This window comes from Pseudorasbora parva, chromosome 8 (genome assembly GCF_024679245.1).
Source record: "Pseudorasbora parva isolate DD20220531a chromosome 8, ASM2467924v1, whole genome shotgun sequence".
NCBI classification, from domain to species: Eukaryota; Metazoa; Chordata; class Actinopteri; order Cypriniformes; family Gobionidae; genus Pseudorasbora; species Pseudorasbora parva.
In genome coordinates this window covers 2,416,820-2,443,043 of record NC_090179.1, presented here as the reverse complement: position 1 = coordinate 2,443,043, position 26,224 = coordinate 2,416,820, and the positions used below count along the sequence as shown (strand labels likewise).

General features: G+C 38.8%; 1 long non-coding RNA gene across 1 annotated transcript; it reads right to left on the bottom strand.

Moving 5' to 3' along the window:
• Positions 1-7,754: 7,754 nt before the first annotated feature.
• On the bottom strand, positions 7,755-10,233 carry LOC137084959 (uncharacterized). Its single transcript, XR_010906855.1, has 5 exons — positions 10,106-10,233; positions 9,950-9,975; positions 9,559-9,710; positions 9,206-9,290; positions 7,755-8,061 (listed from the first exon to the last, which is right to left on the bottom strand). It is a non-coding gene; the product is annotated as an uncharacterized lncRNA (long non-coding RNA).
• Between the last annotated feature and the right edge of the window lie 15,991 nt (positions 10,234-26,224).

The following is a 26,224-nucleotide window of genomic DNA, read 5'->3' as shown; positions in this document are numbered from 1 at the left end:
AGTCAGAACTGCGATTTTAAGAGTGTGAAGTAAACGAGCTCACAATGGCCAGGATAATCCTAATACATTTACATTAATACATTTAGTTTTTCACCAAATCCTATCATATTTTTATTCATCTTTATGTCTTAAAATTGGCATACACTGTGATTTCTGTCCGATTTTGAACCGAATTCTGACTTGCAACTCTTATTTGGGCTGATTCAACTTTGTTGTGTGTTGTTTGTTGTGAGGTGTTTGTCTATCTATGGGATGATTTTAGTATCAAACTGATTAATCTGTGCGTGCAGCGAGTAAGATGTGTATTTGTGTAAACGGTGCTTCGCATGCATTCGTTGACTTGTGAGTCGATCCTTTTTGATTCATTTGGATTTTGAGACAATATGATCGACTCACAAACAAGTCAATGAATGCATGCGCAGTGCGGATCCACAAATACACATCTTACTCACTGCACGCACAGATTAATCATTTTGATACTAAAATAATCCTATATCTGTCCAGTGTAGAAACGAGAAGCGATGAATTTCTGGCATGGATGTAATTGTGGTCGGCCCCCGTGCGTGAATCGTAGAGACAAACGGATTGTCTTTGTCCTATTTCCCCTTACCGCGGCAATAGGACAGTTCAGTAACTCTGCTTCAGCTGTGCGATACCCGCACGAGTGGACCACACCCATATGAAAAAAACCTATATGGTTCATATATAGCGACCATATATGTTCCTTACTTAAATCAGTCAGAATTATTTTATATGTTTAATGTAAGTCCCATATATGTCATACACAAAATCAGACCGTTTATGGCCCATTTCATACTAAAAAGCACACAGAAAACTTTTGGGTCATGTATGAATAATGCAAAAATCTTATATGAGTTTTACATGTAAACTGTATGCAATGGTATATGGTATTAGTAGAAAATACACGATATTCATATACAAATCATATAAAGTTCTTACACTGAATCATATGCTAGTCATATTAAATTCATATAGGATTTATTTATATTTTGTGTCATTTGTTTATATATGCTTTTTATACAGATTTCATATTTTTTTAATAGGGAAATGGTGTGTTAGCTCTTCGAGTTTATATAATATAAATATAAACTACATATAATAATCATATATGATTTCAGTCAATATTACAACATCTCTGCATATACTAACCATATATGATTTCAATCAATGACATACACAAATTTGTGATGGAAACACTTTTATTTCAACACAAAATGAAATAATCAAATTATACTCCACATGAGTAATTTACAATTTCAACTTGATAGCAAACTGAACTTTGCTCAGGAAAAAAACAAAACCCAAAAAACAACAAAAAAATACATTGAACACAGTGTCATGGCCATCAATCAAAGATAATGAACGGATTAGTTCACCCCAAAATAAAAATGGACTGATCATTTACTCACCCCCATCTCATCCAAGATGTTCATGTCTTTATTTCTTCAGTGGAAAAGAAATTAAGTTTCTTGAAGAAAACATTCCAGGATGGTTCATCATATAATGCTTTTCAGTTGCAACAAAAATGTTGAAGGTCCAAATCAATGCCGTTTCAAAGGGCTTCATAGCCTCTGCGTGATCCCAGATGAGGAATAGGGTCTTATCTAGTCAAACGATCAGTCATTTAAAAAAATGTTTATACTTTTCAACCTTAATTGTTCAACTTGCTCAGCTCTGCGAGGTGCCAAGGATGACGTAATCACGTGTAAATGGTCACATAGACAGAAGTCCCGCTCTCGTGTTTACTGAGCGCTCATGTGAAGACTAATAAACGCCCTTTAGCAAAAACACTCAATTTTCAACTTCAAAATCATCCAATATCGTTGTTTTATCTTTTTTTTATTGGCTAGAGGGCATTTGTATTAGTCTTCACATGAGCGCTTTGTAAACACGAAGGTGGAACTGCATTGATTTGGACCTTCAGTATTTTGGTTGCAACTAAAAACCATTATATGATGAAAAATCCTGGAATATTCTCTTCAAAAAACTGAATTTCTTTTCGACTGAAGAAAGAAAGACATGAACATCTTGGATGACATGGGGTTGAGTAAATTATCAGGACATTTTAAAAAATCATTTAAAAAATATCCATATTTTTGACTTTAGACTAAAATATCTTTCGGCAGTCAACTGTGCGGGTCTACTTACGCCAAAAGAGTGACCTCTGACCTGAAGCATGATGTATTGATGAATGCGGTTATGCAGAGAATAGAGGAAAACAAAACACTGGTCACGGATTTGAATTTAAAGAGGATTCGATAAAAGAGAAGCGCTTGATTTTGTTGCCCAGAGAGACGTCAAAGCTTACGCTACTCCTACATCGCATCACTCAGGTCACTCTCTGGACGCAAGTCGTCTGCCATGAGCTGGTTATTTTAGTCAATAAGGTTATAAATATGGATATCTATATCAGTATCTATATCAATTACTATATTAACTTATTTCACATAGTAATTATAGTACACATATTAAAGCTTTATTTGTTGTGTTGTGAAAATAAATGAACGTCTTGTGGGTTTGGAACGACATGAGGGTCATTTTAACATCATACATTTTTGGGTGAACTAAACGTTAAAAATGGACAAAGTTTAATAAATACTGTAATAATGTATTGCTCATTGTTAGTTCATGTTAGTTAATACATTACAATAAAGTCTCATTTGTTAACATTAGTTCAAGTCTTACAACTCAGAGTACATAAACGTCTTCAACACTTCCCCTTCAGAACTGAACCAGTCCTCATGGGATGAACCAGTCCTCATGGGATGAAACAGTCCTCATGGGATGAACCAGTCTGTGGCTGAACCTGTTCTTCTTGCGTGATCTTCAAATGTTTTCATGAAGATCTTTCTGTGGAAGAAAAAGAAAATCTTCTTGACCACCCCAATTTTTCCAGTATAAACAATATATTCTTATACAGTTACTTACTTTCTAAATTGGCTGTAGCACCGACATGATAACAGAAACGAACAATTTACAAATCTTTTAGCAAATCTTGCCATTAAATAAGTTAACATTTGCATTGAGAACGACATGACAAACACAATTCTTACCTGGAGCTCGACACTTCGCGGTCCCGCTGGGAGGCAATCATATCACGGAGACAAATGAACCCGCGATTGATTTCCTGGCCGCGGCGCGGTGACGCATGCGCAGTTTGCGATGACAGAACTAATGCTATTTTTGTTACAGAAATCTTCATCGTCTAAGCCTAACGCTTAGAGTGAATGTTTAATTATTATTTTTTAAATATTGCGGATATTGCTGTTAACAAATAGTTTGTATGGGTAGAACATTACGAAACAAATATATGGGAATATACTGCAATTATATGCAAAATAGCCTATATTAAAGGAAATATAAAGGAATAAAGGAAACTAAAGCCTTTTTTAATATAGCTACTGCAATGTATGCATATTGACTATATTTATAAAATATGGCTATATTTTAACATACAATATTTAGTAATTAAGATATAAATAGTATTACATGTAATATCCATTAAGTTGTATTATTTATTGTGTAGCCTTACTGTATATTTAATTTCCCATATTAATGTGAATGCATGTACACACATAAACACTTTTACAGAATGAGTTACAACAAATTTCTACTTCCCATCATGATTAACTTCTGATTTAAAGGAGGTTAAATATATATATATATATATATATATATATATATATATATATATATATATATATATATATATATATAAAACCCTTTGTAATTGTTAACATTTTCATAAGTAACTGTAATAGCACTTTCTCAGTAACTGTAAAGGACTACAGTTCCTTTTATTTTGTAATATATATTATTTTGTTCAATATATTTTTGGGTATATCATCACATGCACATCAAATAAAATGACATACATTATGATATATAAGTAAATATATTGTCACATATTTTTCTAATTGAAAGCAGCAAGTCCTCATGTATTATTAAATATTGTAATATATTTATCCTGTATATTTTTAATATGCAGTTAAATAATTTAATATATTTATCATTCACATATATAAGGAAATATTTTCTTTGCATTAGGGTTACCCATTTTTATTAGTTTTACTTGCTAATTAATTTACTAAAGTAAAATCTCACTGATTTGCAGGGGTTGTATTTAACACAATCCAGCATATATTTTTTTTACAGTGTAGGACATATATGATTGAAAATACATGAATATTGTACAATTTGTATATGTGGTTTTTGCAGCATATATGATCCTTATAGTTTTCTGTTGGAACATATAAGAATCACATATGTTTTTAGCAAGACTTTTTCATATGGGCAATTACATACCGGTAATTGCTGCGGTCACAACGCAGAGTACTAACCACTATACGATCACGGCGAGCTACTGGTCTGCCCTCATAGGTTCCTCCATAACATGTCCCTGAATACAAAGAGACCATGACATCTTTAACTTCAAGACTAAACTGTTGCTTACCAAATTAACTCTTTCTAAGTGTAATATTGTAAATGTGGCCTTTTTTTTACTTTTATAAAGTTTTAGCAAGGCCTCCATGAGGTTTCAACCTAAAGCAGGCACACGCCGTCAACATAGTCGTTAGGATTCGAACCTGCGCAGTGAGAGCCCAACGTATTTCTAGTCCATCGCCTTAACCACTCGGCCAAAAACAGGGCAAAACGGACTGCCATGGCGGGGGAAAGAAAAAAAAAAGAAAAAGCGAAGGGGGGGGGGGGAAGGAAAAGGGAAAGAAAAAGAAAAAAAGCGGTGGAACTGGAGATTGTTTTTTTGTTACCAGTTCTCTATGCACATTTCTCTTACTAACAAACTAACTAACACATTTCTTAAATCAATATTTATACTTTTACTTAATCACAAAACACTTCCTCATATAATTTTTGTACAGCTGAAATAAAACAAACAACACGTATTTCTACTAATATGTTTTATTGAAAAGTCTTAAATCCAATCCAACATTCACATTAAATATTCCTTATTTGTATTCATCTAATTTTAAATGATAATAAATACAGCTATAATAAACAAACACAAATGCAGTTTAATAATAAAAATATATAAATAGTTACATATAATAATGATAATAAGCACTTCTAGAAATAGTTTAAGTAAATGTTATATAAATATATTGTAAATAACATACGTGTGTCTATGTGTGTGTGTGTGTGTGTGTGTGTATATATATATATATATATATATATATATATATATATATATATATATATATATATATATATATACCTTGTTTTGTGTTCTGTCATGTCATTTGTTTGTTTGATCATTGTTCACAGGTGTCCCTTGTCCAGTCATTAGTCTGTGTATTTTAGCCCTCATGTTTGCCATGTGTAATTGATGTTGTTACCCACTGTTGGTGAGTCTATTGTTTATGTTCTGCTTCACACCAAGCCTGTTGTTTAATGTTTTGGATTTTGGTTGTTTACGTTTGCTCGAATAAAGACTGCACTTGGGTTCTAAACCTCGCCTCCAGTGGACTTAATGTGACAATATGTAAAAAATAATATAATAAAAAATACTAATCTGCTAAACAGACCACACACTCTTGCCAGGACTTGCACCTGGAATCTTCCACCCAAAGGATGGATGTGTTACATTACACCACAAGAGTTTTTTGTGTTTTTTTTTTTAACTATTACACCACACAAGTATTATTCTTTTTTTTTCCTTTTTTTTTTTTTGTGTGTGTGCAAATTAAGCATTGCAAACACAGCAACTAAAATCAAAAGGTTCACATCACAACACACCACACAGCAAACACATTTAAAAATATATAAATATAAAAAATATATAAAAATGTAATAAAATATATAATAAAACTGCTATATAAAGCAATTCAAAGAGGTCCCTGCACTCTAAACCCGGATAAGTTGAGTTTACTTAAAAAAATTGAGGAAACTGGTTGCCCTAAAAAATTTAAGTAATGTTTACTTGATAAACTTGAGTTAAATGTACTTAATGATATTAGCTGTTCTAATAATTATTTCAAGTTGAATAGACTAAATACTTTAATTTTAAGTAGCCTAATACCTGTTTAATTACTCTACTCATCTTTTTAATTGCATTACATTATATACAAAAGCAATCAGACAACAAAAGACTTCTCTCTTATTTTTTATTTAAAACTTTTCAAACTGCAAAAATACAGTGAAGACTTTAAAACAAGTTTAAAACAATTTTGCCCTCAAGTTTTAGAGATTCCAATTTTTCTCTCTCATAAAGAGAGTGCATCTAACAAGTAGTTTTGTGCAATTCCCCGAGAACATGAAAGCTTGTTTTAACATTTGCACATAAATAAATAGTTCACCCCAAAATTAAAATTTCCTGATAATTTACTCACCCTAATGCCGTCCAAGATGTTCATGTCTTTCTTTCTTCAGAGGAAAATAAATTAAAAAATATATATATATTTTTTTTTTTAGTAAAACATTTAAGGATTTTTGGATATTGGATATTGAACGTCTACATCACTGCAGTTTCAAAGGGCTCTGAAGTGATTCGAATTGTATGGTGCGATCCCAGCTGTGGAATAGGGTCTTATCTAGCGAAATTATTGGTAATTTTCTAAAATAAAAATCGATATATTTTTTAACCACAATTGATAATCTTGTGCTAGTCTGTGATGAGCCAGGCATGACAATCACGTTGAAAGGTCACACCGAAAGTGGTCAGAAGTACCACTCCATTGTTTACAAATCAAATGCTCTAAGACTAATAGAAACGCTTTTAACAAAAACGGTAAAACAATAATAAATATGTGAGTCAACATACAATACAATTTGAATGATCCCTCCACACTTTGTAAACAATGCGGCGGTACTTCCGCCCAAGTTTGGTGTGACCTTTTCAACCTGATTATGTCATGCCTGAAACATCATAGACCAGCATAAGACGATTAATTGTGGTTCAAAAGTATATAGATTTATTTTATATTAAGAAAATGAGAAATCGCTTCGCTAGATAAGACCCTATTCCTCAGCTGGGATCGCACGGTACCATTTTAAGCACTTTAGAGCCCTTTGGAACTGCATTGATGTGGACGTTCAACTATTGGTTGCAATTGAAGTCCATTGTTGGGAGAAAACGCCTAAAATGTTTTCCTCAAAAAAAAAAAAAACTTTTCTTTTCCATTTAAGAAAGAAAGACATGAACATCTTGGATGGCATTGGGAGTAAATTATCAGGAAATTTACATTTTGGGGTGAACTAATACTTTAAGCAAATGAACATACTGTACAAATATAAAATCAACCTGTTTATCTTTCACACCTCAGTTCAGAAAATTGACATTGTGCAGCTTTGTTTTGTTCTTGCCATCACTCTCAGAAAAAATATCTTTTTTTTACCCTTCTTTGGGGAATCTGTACAATTATTTAACTTCCTGCAGATATGGTCTGCTGATCTATCAGTGAGGAAATGTGTGCTTAGACTATTCTGAAATTGCAACACAACAGAGTTCTCAGCAATAGAGGCAGAACGATGGATCTACGGATTAAAATAAAAATTCAATTTCAAAGTAAATGAAAAGTTGCTTATATGATTTCACTGAATAACTAGTGCGCCAGTTCTGTAAGTGCTGTGGCATGCAGTATATCAATAATTTTGGTTGTCATGTTAAGCTGCTTTAATTCTACAAACAATTCTAATTGTAAAAAAACAAAAAACAATTGAATTTTTTTTTTTTACAGAACACAGAAGAAAAAAAAACATCTTGTGTCGGACACCATTTTACACTGTAGCTGTAAGCTGATTTTTTAAGGATTTAATTTTTGGTGCCAAGTCCACCTTTCCAAGGTTAAAAAATACCTGCTGGATGAAATGGAAAGTGTTTTTCATACACTTTGGATAGTCCAAGTGAAGGCCATAAATGAGTCCAAAAAGAAGACAGAAGGCCTGAGGCAGGTTGTCTGGTTTCATAACCGAATTCCCTTCCAAGATGATGCACACTTGGGAAGGGTTCACCTGTGGACTTTCTGCATCAACACATAGGATTCCTACGGGAATTTGGTGGTACGAGTCCTCATCAGTAACATCCTAACAAAGAAAGAAACAAGATCATTGCAGTTAAATAATATGTTGACGACTAAAACCTATTTCCAACTATAAAATCAAGCATGTGTAATCTCCACAGAAGTAAACAAAAGCAATCAATACCAGTCATAAAGTCATGCACTAAACAGGACAAATGTTCTCCTTTGATGTCATGCCACATTCATGGCAGTTTTGCAACCTGGCCATGTATAAATTATGATAGCACTGTCCTTCAAAATCAAAATATATTGGGCAAGTTTTTTTTATACATACAAGTTGGTTTACCAAAAAATGAATTTAATTTAAAATGTCATTAATTACTTTAATCATTAAAATAATTCATGGGACTCCAGTGAAAAAGAAGTTAGTAGCAGACAAATCTTCATTAAAGGGTTAGTTCCCCCAAAAATGAAATTTGTCATTAATTACTCACCCTCATGTCATTCGACACCCGTAACACAAGTGAAGATATTTTTGTTGAAAGCTGATGCTGAGAAAGGCTTCAGATAGGCCTTCATTGGCATTCAGTACATTTACACTCACAAGACCCATAAAGGCACTAAAGACGCCGATACAAAGTCCATCTGACTACAGTGGCTGTACAATCATTTTACGAAGCAACGAGAATAGTTTTTGTGCACAAAAAAAAAAAAAAAAAAAACGAAATAAAACTTTATCCTCCAAGTTATTGTCTTCCGTGTAGGTCTCGGACATGAACTCACAGATAGCAGCGCTCCTCCTCGCTTCTGGTGTCATGTATCCGAACGGCGGATCTGCATCATATTTTCGCACATGCGTTGAGTTCACATAACTTGGTGGATAAAGTTTTTATTTTTGTACGCAAAAAACTATTATAACAGCCACTGTTGAGAGATGGACTTTGTACCGATGTGTTTAGTGCTTTTCATGGTTCTTGTTAGAGTGAATGTACTTAATACCAACCGAGGTCTATCTGAAGCCTTTCTCAGCCATCAGCTTTTAACAAAAATATCTTCATTTGTGGTCCGAAGATGAACGAAGGTGTTACGGGTGTCGAACGACATGAGGGTGAGTAATTAATGACATAATTTTCATTTTTGAGTGAACTAACCCTTTAATGGATTAAAATTTACCTGCAAAATTTACAAACAAACGTTTTACAACTTACGGAGCAGGTCTTAAAGAAGGTTGAAGAATCATCACCCAAAATGACAGGCAGTCCACGAAGGCAAAGGGACCTAACATCTGTTGGTCTGGAAGATATTGCAGATATTGTACAGCAGTTTGGTTGGAATACGCGCATGCCACTTTAATTACTTTTTCAAGAGTTTTGAGAAATAAAGAACAGGACAAGAGATGACAAACAAAAGGAGAGAGGAGAGTAAAGGGAGATCATCAAAAAGTAAGAACAACAAGACAGGGAAAGAAAGTGAAAAAAGAGGACAGACAGTTAAGAATACAAAGAAGGGATGACAAAAATCAGGAGGAATAAGGTAGACTGATGTAGACAAATAAACCCACCCTTGTCTGACGTAAAAGCTCCGCCAAAAGCTGACCAGCAAGGCCTTTCTTCTTCTTGAGATGTCCATTAGATTTGCAGAGTAATGGTCAAGAGCATCAAAGAAGCTCTCTCTGAGATTTCTCCCCACTACTCGGCTGAACTCGTAATAAACCTAAAATATAAAACATGGCAAACTATATTAAGGCATGGTCAGTGAAACATGATGTTTGTCTCAGTGCTGAAAACCCCCAAATGGCCATAAATACCCATTGTCATTAACTATTTGTGTAGTTAATTCTAGCTTTTAAAAAAATCCTGCATACTGCTCATTTCTAGCATAACTACCATGTTTCAGTCTGTAATGTTTAAATAACTGTGATCTTTTTTCACAGTTAAAAGAACAATACTTACACTTCCAGTGCATGTCTTCCTGCCACCTGAAACACAATAAACACATGCATTGTTAGAGAGCGTTCATTTGTGTTTGCATCTAAACATTCATTCAACTTTTATTTAATACAATGACTATCAAAATAAAGCGTGGCTTTTAAAGTTTAATTCACTCACCAGATTTATTAAACTGGTCGTCCTGTTGAACCTCAAGCTCCACTGGAAACACAAGGGATTAAACAGACTGCTGCAAGACAGTGGCAAAAGCAACTAAATGATATTGGAAATCCCATGGTCTTTAATAAAGCATGTTTTCTTTGCTCGCAAGTAGTCCCTCTGTGAAATAGGAGAAAATGCACAGACGAAAACGGGCTGCGAAATCTCTCATCACGGGAGTTAAGGCATTGCGCGGTGCGTGTTGAACTCGCAAGGGTTAAACCATGCGTGTCGGAACATGTCCAAGCGCGTGAAAATGATTAGCAAATACTACAACCTGTTTAACGATTTTTTTCAGTGCTCAAAAATAGCTCCTCGGCAATAAAAGGGAACAATGGACCATAGAATCCCGTGGAAAGCGCCATACAGATAACGTAATTTAAGTGGAATAGTGTTCACTGCGCGGGAGTGATAATCTAACAGTTACAAGTTGGCCAGCGAAATTCCTTAAATTGTTAAAAGAAAGATGTTTTTCATTACTCACACAATGAATCAGAAGAATGGGGAAAAGACAGACGCACAGCAAATGCCATGAATACGCCTGTCGTGTGTTCAAACAGAAATGTTACTTAAAACAGTGTCTTTACTCAAAACAGCATCTCAGCGAAAAGATAAAACAAAAAACTGGATTAAAACAATTATATTTTAACAACTCACCATCAACTTTACCAAACCACATGCAGCAGCTGCCACATTAAAATGGCGTCGTCTAAAACTTTGCAGCAGCTACCAGGTGGGTGTGGTCAGTCTAAACTTTTTTAATGTAATCCATTACACTTAAAGTTATTCACACATTCAACTACGTGTACTGAAGTAGTAGAATTTACTGACATTTTTAAAGTATTGCTCTAAGTCTTGAAAAAATTAAGTGTGTTGCAATTAAACTGTTTAATTAAATATGAAATCTGGGCTAACAGTGTGTACACTCTCCTTCCACTGAGCCACAGAGAGGCCTGAAGCTGGAAAGTACCACCGGCCCTTCAACTGAGTGTGGCCAGTTGTCTTGTTTTTGGATTGCCCACAGTGCTTGCAGGTGTAGTGGTAAACATCCTTTGCCAGGCGTTTCCTTGGTGGTTCACCCCTAGCCATTCTTTCCTCGTCTTCTTGGGCAGCTTTCTGCTACCTCCAGGTACGCTGCCTGGGCTGAGTAGGGGGACCAGTTTGTGGTAGTCGGTTATCAGGTGGGTCCTGGAACTGGGGATGAGGCTGGAACTGGGCTGGGTCCTGGAACTGGGGATGAGGCTGGAACTGAGGAGGCTGGAACTGGGCTGGGTCCTGGAACTGGGGATGAGGCTGGAACTGAGGAGGAGGCTGGAACTGAGGAGGCTGGAGCTGGAACTGAGGAGGAGGCTGGAACTGGGCTGGGTCCTGGAACTGGGGATGAGGCTGGAACTGAGGAGGAGGCTGGAACTGAGGAGGCTGGAGCTGGAACTGAGGAGGAGGCTGGAACTGAGGAGGCTGGAACTGGGCTGGGTCCTGGAACTGGGGATGAGGCTGGAACTGAGGAGGAGGCTTGAACTGAGGCACTGGTAGACCTGGTGGGTAGCTGGGAAAGGGTGGGTAGGATGCAAAGTCTGCTGCTGGTGGATATATGGGAATTGCTCCAGGAGGAGGGGTGGGCAGGGGGCACCTTTTTGAGGTTCGTTTGCGAACAAATGCCTTTCCCTCCTGATTTTCAGGCTCCTCAAAAACCATTGCCTCATGCCCATGTTGTAAAGGAGCAGCTGGAAGGTCTCTCACTTCAGGAAGCGGCTCCTTTGCCAGGTATAGTTGATTAGGCAGTTCAGTACCCTGCAGCAGCATGTCCCTGTCTGCACGTTTTTGTCTTCTTAGGAGCCTGCAAAAGAGAAATTCAAGTAATTTATTAAAATTGGTTTTGAATTTATTGCCCTAATTTATTGAAATGTGCTACAGAAATAATTTAAATTAGTGATACATTTCAGTAGGCATCTGTAAAAGTGCATTCTACCATCTTAATATATATCTAAATTATGGCACATGCATGCAAAATGATCGTGAGTACAAGTGAAAGGGTTTAGAAGCAATTGTTTGTGTGAATTTAGATTGAATATTTGGATTTGTGTTTAATGTTTTAAGAAAATTAGCGATGGCTACAAGAATGTATTTTAGAAATTCAGAAAAACTGTAATGACTTGCCTGGTTTAATAAAGTTTCAATAAACTAAACTTAATATAAAGCCCATTGTCTTAACTTTTATTAATTTTTAAAAGAAACATGTACAGGAAGGTTTTTCAAGTACAATCTTGATATGCTGCTGTGATTGTATAAAAGTACAGCACAAATAAGACTCACCATGAGGAGACAGTAGTGGTATTTATTGGGACCAGAACCAGGTTAGTCTGTTCTAGAACTGCCCTGCTGTCCTCCAGAAGCTGTTTTAAGTGGCTGTATACTGCTACAATAGATTGAGGAATTGGCAGAGTTTTTCCACTTGTGTCCTTGGGCCTGTTCCGTGCTTGCTTAAACTCTTTGAAAAGTCGTAAGCAAACACATTCACAGACCCGGTGGACTTCAGGGTCCTGAGCCGCCTGCCCATGAGTCATGAACAGTCTATGGAAAAGAAGGGTGATATAATCTGGACTGTATACTGTGTAAAATATAACTAGTGACAATTCAAATTGTTAAATTACCTCTCTGCTGCCTGCTGTCCTGGAGCAGAACCGCTTGGCTTCCTGGATGCTCTCCATGGTCCTGTCAAGGTGTTTTTCTTTGCCCTCTTACCATATTTCGAGGGCACTTTGTCCATGGGATTCAAAGCCATGTACAGACGGACTATTTCGGCCTCCTCTTGCAATGACAAGGCAGTGATTGTACGGTTTAGGCCAACCAGGTACGCTGCCAAGGCATCAACTGCCTCCCAGCCCAAGACACCTCTAGCATCACACCGTACACTCTGAAAATTGAGAAAATAAGCAAGTCCAATAAATATATACAGTGTTGAGTAAATAGTTCACATTATACATATATTTTAACTGTACATATTGTTGACAATATGTTTTTCACATGTCAGCAGATACATTTTTCTTTTTAAATTTTTTCTTCATTGGTTCTTAAACTGGTTTGTAGGTTTGTCCATGTTGTTTTGAACATGTAATTTCTATTTCAAGAAATGAGCCAAACCATTGGAGAAAAACTGTAATAAAAGATATTACAGGATAGCAACATTACCTGGCCGGATGTGCTAGGATGTGCCGTGTCATCCGCCTCATCCTCACCGACCTCCTCATCAAGGGATTTGGGTCCAGTCTCCCCTACAGGACTGGTCACCTGGGCCTCCATGACAGCTAATGGAGGGTCAGATTCACCAGCCCTAAGGTCAGCTGGATTGCACACAGTCCTGTCATAATCGCCTTCATCCTCGGGCTCCTCCGAGGGGACTTCGGTCATGTCACTGTTGGTTGCCATCAGCTGATCACCTTTATTGGACTGGGCCAATAAGTATTCAACAGCAATCCGCTCCTCTGCAATAATTTGTAACACATTGTTAATGGGGAAAGGACACACACACACACGCACACAAACACACACACACACACACACACACACACACACACACACACACACACACACACACACAAACAAACACATGATTGAGAGAGAGAGAGAGAGAGAGAGAGAGAGAGAGAGGGAGAGAGAGAGAGAGAGAGGAGAGAGAGAGAGAGAGAGAGAGAGAGAGAGAGAGAGAGGAATGGTCTTAGGTCCCCTCTTGGTCAAAATTTTTAAAAATTCACCAGAGTGTTGTTTCTTGATTTTAACATGATTTAAACACACACACCTGTAGGTCCTTACTTGGTCAAACATTTAAAAAATCACCAGAGCATTTCTTTAGTTTTTTACTTCATTTTCACATGATTTAATGCATGACCAACAGGGGACTTGAAAAATGTCCCCTCTTGGCTCAGAGGTCCCCTGTTGGTGAGTGTGTAACGACGCCAAGGTCCCCTGTTAGATAGGTAGACAAGTACACACACACACACACACAAACAAACACATGATTGAGAGAGAGAGAGAGAGAGAGAGAGAGAGAGAGAGAGAGAGAGAGAGAGAGAGAGAGAGAGAGAGAGAGAGAGAGAGAGAGAGAGAGAGCTCCAATGCTCAGCATTTCCTTGAGAGATATCTTACCAGTGGGCTTTCCTGGAGGGGTGAACTCAGGCATCATAGCAGAGCCAAGGACCCTTTGGCTCAGGTTGTTTAGATGAGACATTAAAGAAACATCAAATGTTCTTAGGGTTGAGGCCCCCACCACAGCTACAGCTTCTTTTGCCCGGCTCATGTTCCACCTCGAGGCCCCCTCCAACATATACATTTGGGTGTGCAATGCATTGCATCTCCATCCTAATAATGAAAATGCAAATATTCAGTCAGTAATTATTTTAAACTGAGGAAATACAAATTTAATGACACAGTTATAGAACAGTGAAATAGAATAATAAGACAAATAGCTTGTTGTAAATTCCATGAAAGCAAGCCAAATCCAGGTAGTACCCAGGATTCTACTACTATAATGGTGACACTATAGCAATCTTTACAACTTAACAACCTACAGAACATTTACCAGGAATGAAGGAACACTGATGACGGTGAAAACTCTCCAGAGAGGATGACCCCCTGCCACACCTAAGCACATTTAGTACTTTGCCACCCTTCTGGAGTGTCCCCGTCTTTGTGTATAAGTCAACATGTGGAGGGTCCTGGATGCACTCGAGGTGTTTTTTCTGCATCTCCCACACATGCTGCATGCTGTCAGGGTTAACTAGGCGAAGCCCTGTAGTGTCGGTTGACTCCCAGACCGATTCCAGCAGCCCTGAAATCATGGCCCGTATCTCCTCAGCCCCACGTGTCCGCCGCCTACAGTGCTTCACCAGTTCACCGGTGCTGATGGTGGCTATGAGCTGCGCCTCAGTGGGAGCCTGTCCACCATGGTTGTTTTTCCACTCCCCTCTCTTGGCCACCTTAAGTTCTTTCACATCCTCCTGATCCCACTCAAAGATACAGGAGGAAAGTTTGGAACAAAAGGTACCATAGAGAGGGTGGTGCTCTGTGGTAAGCCCGCAGTTAAATCTCCTCATGAAATGGAAAATATCAAGCCTCACAATACACTTCCATGGCCGAAAAAGATTCAGCACTGCAGGTGCACCTGTGGAGGGGGAAAACATTAGCAAAAAGCATGCATTTGATTGTATTTCAACATATTTTTCAGTCATAATAATTAATTACAATTACATTACATTGATATAATAATAATAATAATAATAATAATAATAATAATAATAATAATTACAACCACTATTAACATTTGTAAAATATATTGCAATGCACATGTGACCCTGGACCACAGAACCACGTAAAATCATACGTTGAACCGGAATATCTGTAGCAATAGCCAACAATACATTGTATGGGTCAAAATTATTGATTTTTCTTTTATGAGAAAAATTAATATAATTATTATTAATATTAAGATCATGTTCCATGAAGATATTTTTTGCAAATTTCCTATCATAAATATATATATATACCAAAGTTTTTTTGTGAGTGGATATGCATTGCTAAGGACTTAATTTTGATAAATTTAATTTTCTTAATATTTCTATTTTTTTGTACCCTCAGATTGAAAATGTTCAAATAGTTATATCTGGGCCAAATAATGTCCTATCCTAACAAACCATACATCAATGGAAAGCTTATTTACTCCGAATGAGCTTGCCTTTCAGATGATGTCTACATTTTAATTAAAAGATGGTGTTAGAATACATTTGGTTCCTGAAACATTTGATTCCAGTGGGTGTGTTTTCATGCATATTGATTAGTTTCCAAGTACTGATAGTTTCCTTGACACTATGCGCAAATCAATGGAACAGAAAATATAAGCACATACTCCTGTATTTAACATTAAACACAAATCCTTAATGGATTATTTTGAAATGGTAAAAAAAGTTTCAGTGTTTAATCATTAACAATAACTGTTCAATTTCAAAAAATATATATAGTTTGATCAATCGTTAGAGCTGTTTTGCCCATATTCTTGACATGTCTTAAGCACACCCCTTCAAGTAAAGTGTTACCAAAAAGACCATTAAGACTTGGTTTTGTGGTCCAATGTCACATTTGATAAAGTAGTAATCTGAAAATCCCACCTGACTGACTGCAGCAATCCCGGTCAACATAGATGACCTCCGGCTCTGGCTCACCAGCATTCTGGTAGCGTCTGACGATGCCCTGGCACAGCTCCTCCAGTCCTGCACCCTCAGCTGTTGTCAGAACGCTGTTCAGAACCTGGCCGAGCTCATTGCCGATGTTCGTGATCCACGCAGCTGTGTCCCCAATGTCCCCAGCCAGCTTTTTGGTGATCTGAAAAATAAGCATAAAGAAACATAAAGACATTCTAACAGGCTTAATTATATATATTTTCTTCTTTTTGTTATGGTACATTACTCATATATATATATATATATATATATATATATATATATATATATATATATATATATATATATATATATATATATATATATATATATATAAAATCTCATGCTGAGTCCTTCATGTATTGTACCTTCTTTGTAGAATCCATTTTTAGGATTCGGCCATAGGTGGATGTAATCACCCCCTTCATCTCGTCGAGATGGCTGAGGATGTCATTGGAGTGGACAGTCTCAAACCACTGGGCGAGTGGAAGCGGCCTGAAGGGTGCAGGTGCAGGAAAGGATGGTGCCGTTGTAGATTGGACCAGGGCAACCTTTTTCAAATTATGCTCACAGTCAGAGAGGTACTGGATGGTCCGTCGTGCCCACTCCTCACTGTGGACTTCCTCTACTGCTGACTGGAGGTAGGAAGAACTGTTGCCACTGGTCCTTGGCCTGAGGAAGGTCACACATTTCTTGTCCAGGGCTAGCTGAGAGGTCAGCACTGCTGGAAACATTGTCCTGTGTGCCACATCCAGTTGTAAAAGGATGTCCTGGCTCCATGGGCATACTGGAAGCCTGCATACACTGCAGCGTGGATAGTCTCCACCCACCAGGTAATAGCGACTACCCATGTCGATCACCTCCCTGACCTTTGGGTAGATCCCTGAGTGGTGCATCTTACGGCCACACTGTTGGCATTTAAGAGGGATGCCCCACATCCTCATTGGTGCCCACAAGAACATCCTCTGTCTGAAGTACCACCCAGGCTCAGGAGGAGATGGCTTGGGCTGCATCGGTGGATAAAACCATTTCTCCTTGATCTTCTGCCTGAGCTGTCCTTTGGGCTCATAGAGGCACTTGGCAATCCATACCCAATCTGCTGGCTGGAGGACTCTCTTGAACTGACTGGGAAGAAAGCTTTCCCAATCAGTTACAGCCTGAGGCAGAGGTGTGGGCTGCACAGAGGGTGCTGGATGTGAGGATGGAGTGGGCTGCGAAGATGTAGAGCGCCATGGTTGTGAGGTCTGTGGAACTGGAGAGTGGTGAGGGGATGGAGATGGTCTTGGGGACGGAGTGGGCCACTGGGATGGAGTGGGCTGTTGTGGTGGTGGAGGCTGTACAGCTGGAGAGTGGCGTGGGGATGGAGTGGGCTGTGATGGTGGTGGAGGCTGTAGAGCTGGAGAGTGGCGTTGGGATGGAGTGGGCTGTGGTGGTGGTGGAGGCTGTAGAGCTGGAGAGTGGCGTGGGGATGGAGTGGGCTGTGGTGGTGGTGGAGGCTGTAGAGCTGGAGAGTGGCGTGGAGATGAAGTGGGCCGAGAGGACAGAGTGGACCAATTCGGTGGAGTGGGCCGTGATGGTGGTGGAGGCTGTAGAGCTGGAGAGTGGCGTGGGGATGAAGTGGGCCGTGAGGACGGAGTGGGCCACTTCGGTGGAGTGGGCCGTGATGGTGGTGGAGGCTGTAGAGCTGGAGAGTGGTGTGGGGATGGAGTTGTCCAACGGGATGGAGTTGGCCGTGAAGGTGGTGGTGGTGAAGGCTGTAGGGCTGGAGAGTGGTGTGAGGATAGAGTGGGCCGCAGGGATGGAGACACTGGTGTCTGCACCAGCCGTGGAGATGGTGAGGGGCACGGAGATGGTGTGGGATCTTTTGAAGGGCTGAAACGTGGAGCCAACAGGGCCCCATAATGGCTGGACTCAATATGTTGGAGGAGTCCAACAGCACCCTGGACCCTGGCCCCACAGGTGTCACACTTCTCTTCAGCATGGTGGTCAGAGAGGTGCTCTGAGAACTTCTCTGCCTCCACAACCACACCACAGAGAGAACACTTAATTCCTTGTTCTTCTTGTGATGTCCCTGCCACTGTGCTGCTGCTGCTGCCTGCCACTGTGCTGCTGCTGCTGCTGCCTGCCACTGTGCTGCTGCTGCTGCCTGCCACTGTGCTGCTGCTGCTGCTGCCTGCCACTGTGCTGCTGCTGCCTGCCACTGTGCTGCTGCTGCTGCTGCCTGCCACTGTGCTGCTGCTGCCTGCCACTGTGCTGCTGCTGCTGCTGCCTGCCACTGTGCTGCTGCTGCCTACCAATACATTAGGCCCTGTATCTGTTGACTGGGATAAAACGTTTTTAAAGATTAGAAACAAAAGAAGGCCATACTATTCATGTTAAATAATTTCATCAATTATTCTGCAGAACTGTGCACTCAGATAACAGATATGTGGATGATCAATAAAATAGTCTATTACATGATACAGGAACTTATCATGCCTTTGATATATTATATCTTACACCTACCTTGTGGAACCCACAAGTGCACACTATATGCCTGCCAAACAGGTCCACCTTATTTCCCTTTTGTAGGGGACAGGCATCAATCCGCTCCAGGGCCTCCTTCCATTGTTTGCTTCCAGGCCTTTTGCCTGTAGTGAACTGGAAGGTTCCCTGGGCATACCTATGGCACACATCATTCCAATAGGCGTTGGATTTCCCTGTTTTGGTCATTTCTGAAAAATATCGTGGAAGAATATTGTCAGAGAGAGCAACCATTGATTACCATAGTATTTTTTTTCCTATTATGCTAGTCAATGGTTGCTCTCTCTGCTTGGTTTCAAACAGTCTTCAAAATTGCAAGAGTAGAATTTTGTCTTTTGAGGTTGAACATCTGTTTTGACAACATGCAATGTAAACTTGTGTTAAATATGTGTTACCACTGCAACAAATACTGTATAATAATCTAAAGTTTTTGTAGAAATATTTGTACAGTGTTGGGTAACGTAATGTAATAATATTTCTACAGTTGTTATTTTACCAGAGCAACCGTAAAATAACCACACCAAATACTAGCATGGTTCATAAACACTAGTATTGACAATAAATTACAACATCTGCACCTGGAACAAAACAACATCTGGATCTGGGGTGGGAGGTCGACATATTTTATGATGGATATCTATTATCAGGGGTTAAACAATCATTTCTCCCCTCAAAAAAAAAACCATGGAGAGTTACGTTAACGTTAGCATACCGTCACAGGTAAATCTTATGTGAACTTGCCTTACTGCGGCAGTTTAGACCTCTTAAACTTTATTCCCAAAAAATATATAATTAAGGTCTGGTAAATAGGTTAAAACTAGAGTCGTGAATTTGTGATTTAATAATACTTAATGTTACCTTTAATCTCCGGATAGTAGATGATGTTCTCCCGAGTTCAGCGAGAATGTCACGAGAATAATCAGCCAATCGAGATTGACCTTCATGTGAACTCGATTGCTGATTGGCTCTTTTATGCACATTTCCCTTAATAACAAAACACTTTCTCATATAATTTTTGTACAGCTGAAATAAAACAGACAACACGTATTTCTACTAATATGTTTTATTCAAAAGTCTTAAATTTAATCCAACATTCACATTAAAAATTCCTTATTTGTATTCATCTAATTTTAAATGATAATTACAACTATAATAAACAGTTAATAAATTAATGCAGTTTAATAATATATACATATTTACATATAAGGATAATAAACACTTCCACAAACAGTGTAATAGAATGTTACATGAATATAATGTAAAGAACATATACGTATATAAGTTAGTTAGTTACATTTATTGTCACATATACTTTGCAATACAGTGAAATGCTTGTGCCACAAGTTGCAAGGGGTCAAAAGGAAAATCTAAAAACACAGAAGTAATGAAAACACAATAGTAGACAAAAAAATAATATAAGAGGTAGGGAGAACCATACAAAAAACCATGACCTATGGCATGACAACCAAACACATACAATGCACAGGTAAACCTATATATATATTATATTATATATACTATATATACACATACATACATACACACACACACAAACATATACATTATTAATATAATTCCATTATGCAATAGGTATATAATTTATAAATTTATGTAAATGCGAAATGTAATTATATTTATTCCAAAAAGAAAAGAGTTTTCCTATGAATTTACCTAATGCACTCAAACTTTAACATTAAAGACAGATGATAGATAAATAGATATAGATATAATACATTAAAGACAGATGATAGATAAATAGATATAGATATAATACATTAAAGACAGCTGATAGATAAATAGATATAGATATAATACATTAAAGACAGCTGATTGATAGACATAGATATAGATACAGATATAATATTTTAAAGAACATTCCTATGAATTTTCTTATACATTAAAGACAGCTGAAAGATAAATAGATAAAGATATAATACATTAAAGACAGCTGAAAGATAAATAGATAAAGATATAATACATTAAACAGCTTTCCTATGAATTTTTTTAATGCACACCATTCAATCAGCTGTCTTTTAATAATTTCCAAGCTCAGTGTCTGTGTGTGTAATAGAAGACACTGCAGTTCCAGTGCGAGCATATTTACGTTGGCAGATAACTGCCTCACCCTCTTGATTTTCAGGCTCCTGGAACTCAATGGCAACGTGTCCATGTTCATCAGGTGCAGATGGGAGCTCTCTAGGCTTTGGCAGTGGCTCCTTTGCCAAACCAACAGGCTGGGGAAGCTCCACCCCTTGTAGCAAGGTGTCCCTGTCAGTTCTTCTCTGTCTGTCAAGAAGCCTGGGAAAGAAAAACAAACATTTTCAGTTAGATAAGAGCAGAACTGCTTTTAAAATGGCAGCTTTACCCAGAAAACATTCATAAAGAATTTTTAATAAAAACAAATCAGTTGAGATTTGCTATGTACACTAAACTACTCCAATTTAGCAAGCTGAAATCCAACGCACCATGAAGACACTGTGGTGTTGTTCACTCTAACTAGCAACAAGTTGGTTTGTTCCAGTAGCTCTCTGCAGTCTTCAAGCAGCTGCTTGATGTGGCTATACGTCATCACTATAGCCTGAGGAATAGGAAAGGGTTTGCTCTTGTTGTCTTTAGGCCTGTTTCTGGCTTCCCTGAACTCCTTCAGAAGCTTGAGTGAGACACATTCTGAAACCCTGTTGGAATCAGGTCTCTGGGCAGCCCGACCATGAGTCATAAACAGTCTGTGGATAAAAAGATACATGATTGTATTATGTATGATTAGTATTCTATGGGTAATTATAGCTTTGTAAACATACAGACTGATTATGTTTTTTAGTTTTATGGCAATGATGGATATACTCAATGATCTATCCAAGATCTCACGAATTTCACAATTCTCAAAACAGTTTTAGGAATTTTTCTTTTGCCTTTTTAGAAGAAAAGAGGGGTAGAGAGAAAGAGAGGGGTAGAGAGAAAGAGAGGGGTAGAGAGAAAGAGAGGGGTACAGAGGGGTAGAGAGAAAGAGGGGTAGGGTTAGGGTTAGGGGTTAGGGTGGGTTAGGGGTAAGGGTTAGGGAAAGAAAAAAGAGAGAGGTAGAGAGAAAGAGAGGGGTAGAGAGAAAGAGGGGTAGGGTTAGGGTTAGGGTTAGGGGTTAGGGTTAGGGAAAGAAAAAAGAGAGGGGTTAGGGTTAGGTTAGGGTTAGGGTTAGGGAAAGAAAAAAGAGAGGGGTTAGGGTTAGGGTTAGGGTTAGGTTAGGGTTAGGGTTAGGGAAAGAAAAAAGAGAGGGGTTAGGGTTAGGGTTAGGGAAAGAAAAAAGAGAGGGGTTAGGGTTAGGTTAGGGTTAGGGTTAGGGAAAGAAAAAAGAGAGGGGTTAGGGTTAGGGTTAGGTTAGGGTTAGGGTTAGGGAAAGAAAAAAGAGAGGGGTTAGGGTTAGGGTTAGGGAAAGAAAAAAGAGAGGGGTAGAGAGAAAGAGTTCTGTTCAAAATGTGCACTGAGAATTTGTTTGAGTGTATTTGACCAATAATAAGATGTAAAAAGAAGCGAATATTTGCACTTGTATGTCAGGGGCGGCTTTATTACGGTAGGCTATGTGTGTGTGTGCGCTTCAGATGTGAGCTTGAAATCTGCGGGGATTCGTAGAATTATGTGCAATCCCGCGCGAAATTCAGACCGATCACACACACACTAACACTAACACACTGTCGTAAGGAAAAGTCCAGCAGAACGCGCGTCCGTCGTGTTCAGAGGGTTAACCGGCTGAATGAGAATATATGCGGCTGCGTGTCAACTCGCTGTCGGTCAGAGAGGAGAGGAGAGGAGAGCAGCTGGGATCGATTGTGTAGGCTGAGCAGGCTATCGTATCTTTTCAGATATTTCAGTATCGATATTTTTGACAACACTAGTTGCACTGTGCCGACCCAGACTTTTAAAAGTGAAATAAATCCACACTTCAGAGCCGCTTACCGGGCTTCCATGACTAAAAGAACAAGCGGGCGCGCAAGCACCGGAAATCAGGTGGCCATGGAAACCAAAACTTGCGCGTTTTGAACCGAATATCGGAACCGAAAATAAATTTTCTAAACGATTCCAATGGAATCGTTATTTTTTAAACGGTTCCAAGTTAGAACCGGTTCTCGATGCCCAACCCTACCCTGGAATCACATCTACTGTCCTGAAAATGGAAATATCATGTTATACTTTACCGGGGTTGATGTGCTGGGACCAACGCGGGAAACGTCTTCAATGTCAGGACTGTAAGAGCCACCACTTGCCACACTGGTTTCCTAGATTGTTTTAAAAAAAATTTAAGTAGAATAAATTTGAGTTACAAGACTGACTGTTCAAAATGTATGCTAAAAAGAAGTTTACTATTATTAATAATTGTTTAATTCATTAAACGTTTAATCATGAAACAACTTATTCATTGCTCCAGTAAACTAACATTCCTATGCAATCTTAATTACAAATGGTCAAGAAAATTGACATTACCTGAGATGAGATCAAGGAATCATGATGACTGCTGGAACGTCCAAGGGTGTGTGTGCCTAAATTGATGTCTGCTGCATCACATATTGTGACATCCAAACACTCAACCTCCTGAACTTCAACCTGCATCTCTGGCAAATTGATTTCATGTTGCTCCAGTGAAGAAAGCAGGTCTCCTCTGTCAGACTGTGCCAACAAGTACTCCACAGCTATGCGTTCATCTGCCAATAAACATTTTGTAATAAGAGGAATATCAGGCTAAAGCAGTACAGTGCATGTGATCACATCTTATAACTAGGAATGGCCACCTTTATGGCAACAATCAGTCATAAAAACAATGGTCTGATTGGTTAGCATTCACAAACCCAAAAAGACACAATGATGCCTGCAATGAATTAAATGTACAATGTTGAATCTTACCAGTGGGTTTTCCAGGTGGTATGAATTCTGGCAGGAGTGCACATCCGAGGACTCTGCTGCTGAGGACATTAATGTGGGACATTAAACGCACATCATACATTTTAGTTAGTGATGTACCACTCATGTCAACAGCTTGATGAGCTCGGTTGATGTTCCATCTTGATGCACCTTCAACCATGTACATCTGCGTATGTAAAGCATTACACCTCCACCCTGAAAGACAATGTTTTAAATGATTAAAATACTATTATATACTCCAGTATTGTGACAACACTACTTAATTATACACATGATATTGTTTTATTTCAACTTGCCTGGAATAAAAGTGCACTGGTGGTGATGGAAGCTTTCCAGGGAAGAGGACCCTCTGCCACACCTCAGTACATCCAGAACATTGTCACCCTTCTGTAACCCGGAGCCCAGTTTTGTGTAAAGCTGAACTCCGGGTGGATCTTGGATGCAAGGTAAGTGTTTCTGCTGTACCTCCCACACACGTGTCATGCTCTCTTCACTGATGAGGCGCAAACCAGTGGTGTCCGTCAGTTCCCACATGGAGTCCAGCAGTCCTTGTATCAGTACACGGGTTTCTTCAACTCTGCGTGTCCTCCTCCTGCAGTGCTTGGCCAGTTCAGTAGAGGTGATGCTTGACAGGATTTGGGACTCTGTCAAAATATGGCCCCCATGTTTTTTTGGAAGCATGGTCTTTTTTGCCTCTTTAAGACGAGCGATGTCCTCCTTGTCCCATTCAAATATACAGCTGGACAACTTGGAGCAGAAAGTGCCATACAGTGGATGGTGCTCCGTTGTAAGACCAGCAGTGAACCGCCGCATGAAGTGGAAGACGTCAAGTCGCACTGTGACCTTCCATGGTCGAAACCAGGTAAGAAATGGAGTCACGCCTACACCGATGAGAAACAAGGCATCATTTTACACATGGTTCTAAAATTATAACAAACACCTAGGGATGGCATGTAAATTCACTTTCCAAAAAACATGCCTGAAATGGTTGCATTCCTATTAGGTGAAGACTTATGGTAACAAACCTGTCTCGCTGCAGCAGTCCCTGTCAACGTAAATTACAACTGGCTCCGGCTCTCCAGCATCCTTGTATCGCTTTACGATGCCCTGACACAGGTCATCTAGGCCAGCTCCCTCACCAGTGGTTAAGACACAGTTTAGGACTTGGCCAAACTCATTGCCAACGTTTGTCATCCAAGTAGCAGTGTCCGCAATGCCACCAGCTAGCTTTTTAGTGATCTATATAAAAACATATATATACACACACACACACACACACATTATAATCAGATATAATTACTGAACATCAGGTGAAGTTAACATGCATTTGCCTCCTTTTATATACATTTACCTTCTTGGTAGAGTCTAGCTTCAGGATGTTACCATCGGTTGAGGTTATGACACCCTTTAGCTTGTTTCTGTGGGAGGGATCCAGTTGGTTAAGGACCTCTGAACTCCAAGGACAGACAGGAATCATACATTTGCTGCAGCGAGGGTAGTCTGCTCCAATCAAGACCACACATAATTGAACTACTCTGTGGGACTGGTCGTTGGCCTGCACTGCCCTGAGGTCCTGCTTCCATGCTGACACTTGAGCCTGCACTGCACTGTGGGACTGGTCGTGGGTCTGCACTGCCCTGAGGTCCTGCTTCCATCCCTAACAATGTCTGCTCTGCTGACTGCAAAAAAAATGTTAATGTTTTCCCCAGGTCTGAAAATATTGCCAGTATAGTTAAACTAAATAATTTTTAGCCTTATAAAGCTGCATCATTTGGTATACAAATACCTAATGCACGTAAATGATCAAAATCCAAACTGCTGAAAAGCGTTTAAAAAAAAAAAATGAATCCGTTTGTTTGCTCTTTTTTAAGTCAAACTACTTTCAGTATAATTGTAGAAACACCCACCTTCAGATCTTTGTGCAAATCTTTTTAATGTGTGAGTGCAGTTTAAGTCTCTTACTAAACTGTAATAAAGACCTCATTGATGTACCTTACAAGCAAAGAATTCACCTAGTATACTGACAGCATCTTCACTAAAATGCACAGCATTGCTTAGTTTTGCCTGTGATTAAAACTAATGTTATTTTTCAAGTTTGAGCTCCATATTTTCACTATATCATACTATAGGAGCCACAACATGATGCACAAAATATGATGCTCAACAAAAAACTCATCTTTTCTAATTAAATTGTAAAAAAAAAAAAAAAAAAGAAATTATGGGGAAAAAAACTAAAATTAGTAATGATCATCAGCATAAATAAAATAATCACATTTATCACCACATACCTTATGATAACCACATTTGCAAGGGATTCTTTTTCCAAAGATATCCTATGCACAGGTCAGATTGTGTAGTGGACACTTATTAATTCGGTCCAAGGCATCCTTCCATTTCTTTGCCCCAGGCTTCTTGCCTGTTGTGAAGTGGTACTTCCCTTGGG